The following is a 6,742-nucleotide window of genomic DNA, read 5'->3' as shown; positions in this document are numbered from 1 at the left end:
CACACACACACACACACACACACACACACACACACACACACACATACACACACACACACCTTTTCCCTTCCTGTGGTCAGGGAAGGAGTCAGTAAATGTATATGTTGGTAATGTTGTGGAGAGTGATTCATGAAAGGTATTTGAAAAGAGTAGCTGAGTTCTTTGTATGGTGTCCAAATACAAGATCTGTTGTTTCGAATTGAATTTCTGTCATTTAAAACCAGTCAAAGGTTTGTGCGTTTGAAAATAATTATTATTTATTGCTTTTGCAATGGCATTTAAACATTCATTGTGAAATATTTTTAAGCAACAGTGAATTATATGCACACATTGGCACCCAGGATCATGAAAATATAGTTTCTGTTACAAAAACAGAATTTTTGGTTGAGAGGTTGTGTGACTAATTCAGCTTTGTCTGAACATAGCTGAGAAATGTCAAAGTTTCTAGAATATCGATTTTATACTATGTGCTATAAAGAAGGGATAAGTCACGACACAATAGGGAATAGCACTTTTTCTCTTGCAATCTAGTGCTTACTTATAATCAGTTCAACACATAGTTTAAAGCACATTATGTAATACACTAAAATAATGATTTTTTGAGACAAATTAAACTATAACAGCCTTAAATCAGTTTGCCCACACAGTTAATATGTTGATTAATGTCCTGTTAAGACTGAGACACTCATCTTTAGCTCATTATTCAACCGAGTGTTTTCCCCCAGCTATTGAGAAAAATGTAATTATTGCTCTAAATTATGTTGTTATTAACTTTCAAATGATGTTCCCTGATAAACAGCTGCACAAAATAAAGGGTGGTGAGGATTGAGCAAGTAAGACTATAACCACATCGGTATGTGGGACCATTGCCTTTCAAACATAGCTGAGGCTGAAAGGAATGGAGGGCAGTGGTTTTGTTTTGGTTTGGTTTTAGTTTTGTTGTTTTCTTACTAGCAAGACAGTATGATATCAAGGGCTTTAAATATTGATGTCCTGGCACCTGCATTTGTCAAATAAAATACAGCTGACAATAATTCCAAACATTGAATTTTGTCCTGTGTGAATACAGAAGTGTCTCCTCATGTGCCCATATTTATGGATTCTTGACAGAGTGATCAGCACAAAGGTCACTCACCCCAATATTGCCATATTTTCTTCTAATATCTGGAGTTTCAGAAGGAGCATTTCCTGGTGACCTTTACCTAAAACAAGCAGGAGTTCAGAAGCAGAGCTCTGGGATCAGATGGCACCTGTGTACTTAAACTGAATACTTTCTTCTTCTATCTTGTCAGAGATATTACACAATGCAAAATCACAAAAGCAGTTTTGGAATTCTTAAAAGATAATGTATCAATCCTCCGCTTGAATTTTATAACTACGATGGACCTTTTCAGAGTTATGTTTTTGACATTATTGTTATGCAAAATGGCATTTTCATGCATTAATCCCCACAAGAACACTGAGAGCTACCCAGAAACATTATCACGTTCAATAAAGGAGATTGCACCAGAGTTTGATGGCTGCACTTCCTTTGGCTTGAGTGTTAAAAAGGATAAAGCATTTAAGCATTTCCATCCATACAGAAATGCCCATATTTTAAGAAATTGTAATAATGTGCCTCGAAGCTGAGAGATGATAAATGACCACTAATACTGATGTTCCAGGTGAGGCTGAGGACCAGAAGGATGGTGGGGTCTAACAGAAAAAGTCAGTGAACCAGGAGGCGAAGACTGTGCCCTGACATTGGGAAGGCAACATTACCAACACCACTACAGACTTATAGGAGAACAAAACACAAGAGAGTCAGTGTTACTGAAGGGTCAACTGGCATAATGTCACTTTACCCTAAGACTCAGAGAAGGTCTGTGATTTGGTTATAAATAATTAGTGATGGAGTCCTCCCTGAAGTGAGGGGTGGGCCCATTCTGTTTCATGCATAGGAAGACTATTCCAGAAAGCCAGAGTTCATAAGAAAGACATATTCAGGATCAGAAAGATGGCTGCAGAGATCATAAGTGATCAAAATAGATATATCTCTGTGCTTTTGGTTTATACAGTCTTAGGGTAACTGTAAGACATGCCATGAGCCTGTTTGTCCTGGTATAATCAATACTCACTTTCATTTTGCCCTAAAATTTTTCTGAGTTATAAAATAATGGATTACCTAGTCTCACTAGATTTTATGTAACTAGAATGTACGCTGGATTAAATTTTTTGCTTTAAATGTATTAGTTATATGAACTCTGATATAAAACTATATATTTTGAAACATTGGCACGACTCTTTATCACATCACATTATTAATTATAATTTTTTGAGTGTTAGATAACAAGCTGAACCATATTCTATCTGGCAAACAAAAGCCACCTTCTTAACCATTACATAACATCACTTCCCTGGACAATGTTGCCTGCCCCACTCATATTGTGGGATTACATATGCCTAAGAAGACATCGCACATAGGAATGAAGTCTAGACTAACAACAACTGGCCAAATCCAAGTTAATGATAACGTTCCCTTGTTAGCTCTAACCTATGGAGACAAGAAAAATAAATCCTTACATATTTCTAGGACAAATTCATATTTACTTTAGGCTTCTGTTAACCCTAGTCCTATATACAAGCTCTTGAGATCATAATAGTGTCATGACCTCAAGAAGTCTAGTTTATATCTGGTCTTTGGTATCAACCATCTCTGTTGGTATCCATTTACTACCTTAGTGTTCTGCCTAGTACCTGAAAGCCTTCCAAAGACCTCATGGCAGTCTGGAAAAGTCCCTGGGTCTTCTGAGCTACCACATAGTTAATTGTACATGTGGCCCTTGCTTTCCTTCTGATTCCAGTAAAAGACCAAGAACCTCTGTCAGTGCTTAGATCCCCAAGTCCTTTTGGAACTACAATTCTCTCTCACACTCCAGAGAATGAAACACTAGGCTCCATCATAAGAATCCCTACAGCGCATCTCAGGCTGTCTTGATTCTCTCAAGCTTGACACCTGTCTCCCTTCTTCTGAGCTTGGGTCAAGAGACATTTATTATAAAGATCATATTCTTCCAAACACTTTTCTTTCTTCCAAACCCACTATCATTGTTCTAAGACCCTCAGCTTCTAAATCAGAAAAAATCAGGTAAGGATTTCTTTCCATCTCTAATCCCCTCTCAAGCAAACGATCCTGGACTTATTTAAGCTACTGATTATCATAGGTTGAACAAAAATAGTTTTTTAAAATCTAGCTGCAGCAGCTTACTAAGCTTATACTTTGTTTCCACCAAATAACAGAATGTAAAGATTCATCCAAAAACTGGTACCTCTAATTGTGGGAAAGTAGCTTTAGGGAAGTTAGCAAAGAAAAGGCAGGTGAGGTTTTTGTATAAAATGAACTAAGCTGATTATGTTTGGAACACATTATATCAGTCACACACAGAGATCAAATTATTTCTTTTTAATGACTTTTAGATTTTTTTCTTTCTCCACAGAATGCACCAAACTCCTTGTAAATTACAAGTTTTGTCACCTATAGAAGTAGAAGGATATGGCCAATGGGCAATATTTCCCCTCACAACAAATAACTCATATAACTAATAGTGAATGATCTACTTACACAAAAGCTAGCATACTGAGGAACTACCCTCTACATAGATTTCAATCTGGTTACCTTTAATTTTGGCTGAAACTTGTACTTCCTTATGTATCATTGTTTTAGTTACAATGGCTTTGAATCTAGTGTCTCTTACATTCCAGGCAAGTGCTGTGCCAAATATTCTATATCCCCAGCCTCAAAGCTTGTAGTTTTACCTTTAATACCTTTAATACAAAGGTATTAAAATGTACCTTTGTTGATGGAAAGCCTGCATCATATCCAAATACTTTATCAAAATCACTTTATACATCCAGTTGAGATTAAAATAAGTTCAATAAGTTAAAATGTAATTATGGTTCCCAATTTAAGCACAGCCCATCACAATGTGGGTAATGCCATTATGTAACTGCTCAACTACTTTTTTTTTTGGCCCTGAGACATTAAACAACTAAGACCCATGAGCATTTCCTAGGTTAGTGGGCACCTCTCAGCACTTGCAATCATTGTCAAAGTTCATTGGAGGCCTGGTTCTAAGAAACAGCCACCTTTATTTCCTACAAGGCTCAGGACATGTGCAAAGCCGCTAGTATCTGAAAGTGGTCCTCTCGGCAGTAGCAACACTGTTGAGTTGTGCCCTCTGTTTGCTACCACAAGTCTTTGTAAGGCCCTGAGAACATCTCCTTTTCTATTCCGTAGCATGAAAGTAACTCTTAGTATTCCTTGGATATCATGACTTTTGAAAGTCAGTTTGGAGGTGACTTGAATCAATGAGAAGATACAGTGTAGGAAGAAGACAGCACTCACCAGGGGACCTGGTGTCACATCAGATCTTTATCCTGTCACCAAGGCCAGTGCAAAGTATAAACAAACCCTAGATCCAAAAGACAGGTGACTGGGATGGGCTAAAACTTCTTAGCCATTTTAACTGGTGTGTTTGTCCTACGTTTTTATAGATCCATCCAGGTACCTTCCCAAATTCAGACTGAATTCCACAGGTGATTTCTATATTGTAGGGTGGAATAGATGATACTAAAGTATTTTTATCTATACATTCTCATAAGACTTCCCAATAAGAAAATCCAACCTTCTTTCTCCCTGCAGGAGAACTAGCTCTTGGATGAGAGCACATGTTATATTGATAACATGGTTCATACCTCATCATTAAATCCTGTCGTGAGCATGAAATAGATGGCAACCTTTGTCAGAGCTTCTCAGAGACTCTTTGTTGACTGTTCTTTCCTTTATTTCTGCCTAAATGTGTTATCCAAAATTTTCATAGCTAGATACAATAAAATAGAAATTCTTTTTGAAAAAATGCTTCTCAAATGTAAACAATGAAGTAACTCAGCTGACATTCTCCAGCTAAGGCAAAGAAGACATAGAGTCCTCTATGGAAATTCTCCTTCATTGGTACTCTTAACGTTTGAAGCTGGTGTAACTTTATTTTCTTTTTTTACAATGTTATCCTTGGAATTAATTTAAGAGCCACTGGAAAACGTGAATAGCACTGAGGAACAACTGAGTTAAAAAGAACTCCATTATGGAAAGAGAAATTTCTCTGGACCACTTTTTCATTCAGCAGGACCTGTTATGCCATTAAACATCAATCTGATTTATTAGATAGAAAAGAGCTGTATTTATTTTTTTCATGCATAAAATACCTATCTTTTGTTTGAGGCAGAACTGTTGTACTTAAGGGTCAAGACTAGAAGATCATTTTCAAGTGAATATCATGATCAACTTAGGGTGATCCTCTCTGTGCTGCTATTTGAACTAGAACTGTAATAGTTGCAGCAAAAGTTAATTTTCAGTTTCATTTTCCCACTGGCCAATAGTAACCAAGACACCACCAAAGCCATCCTATTCATGCTCCTGAGATATAATCCAAGGAGCTTCAATAGCCTTCATTAAAGTCAAATCTGTTTTCAGAGATGTTTAAGAACTCTAAATAATTTTTGAAGACTTTAAAGCTATCCTAAAAAAATAACCTTACCCATTTGATTGCCTGTCTTTAAAATTTGTAATTCCGCATTTCTATAGAAAATACATTTTCCATTTTATCTAAAACATTTTTACACACAATACAATTTCTTACTTTCTCTACACTTTAAGAAAACCATTATATAGATGTACCACAATTTCTGTATCCATTCCTCCTTTGAGGGACATCTGGGTTGTTTCCAGGTTCTGGCTATTACAAATAAAGCTGCTACAAACATGGTTGAGCTAATGTCCTTGTTGTGTACTTGAGCCTCTTTTGGATATATGCTTAGGAGTGGTATAGCTGGATCTTGAGGAAGCGCTATTCCTAATTGTCTGAGGAAGCACAAGATTGATTTCATTCCCACCAGCAGTGGAGGAGGGTTCCCCTTTCTCCACAACCTCTACAGCATGTGTTGTCACTTGAGTTTTTGATCTTAGCCATTCTGATGGGTATAAGGTGAAATCTGAGGGTCGTTTAAATTTGCATTTCCTTGATGACTAATGACGTTGAACATTTCTTTAAGTGTTTCTCTGCCATTTGATATTCCTCTATTGAGAATTCTTTGTTTCACTCTGTACCGCATTTTTTAACTGGATTACTTGATTTGTTGCTGTTTAACTTCTTGAGTTCTTTATATGTACTGGATATTAGTCCTCTGTCAGATATAGGGTTGGTGAACTCCACAAGGAGAGTAACAGAACCAAAATATCTGAGCACAGGGGTCTTTCCTGAGACTGATACTCCAACCAAGGACCATGCATGGAGATAACCTAGGACCCCTGCACAGATGTAGCCCATGGCAGTTCAGTGTCCAAGTGGGTTCCATAGTAATAGGAACAGGGACTGTCTCTGACATGAACTGATTGGCCTGGTCTTTAATCACCTCCCCCTGAGGGGGAAGCAGTCTTACCAGGCCAAAGAAGAAGACAGTGCACTCCTGATGAGACCTAATAGACTAGGATCAGAAGGAAGGAAAAGAAGACCTCCCCTATCAGTGGACTTGGGGAGGGGCATGCAGAGGGTGCAGAGGGTGGAGGAAGGGAGAGATTGGGACAGGAGGAGGGATGGAACCACAGGGGGGATACAAAGTGAATAAAGTGTGATTAATAAAGAATTAAAAAAATAAAAAAGAAGAAAGAAAGAAAGAAAGAAAGAAAGAAAGAAAGAAAGAAAGAAAG

This window comes from Psammomys obesus, unplaced genomic scaffold (assembly GCF_907164565.1).
Source record: "Psammomys obesus unplaced genomic scaffold, mPsaObe1.curated_primary_1811, whole genome shotgun sequence".
Classification (NCBI taxonomy): Eukaryota; Metazoa; Chordata; class Mammalia; order Rodentia; family Muridae; genus Psammomys; species Psammomys obesus.
This window is presented reverse-complemented; position numbering follows the sequence as displayed.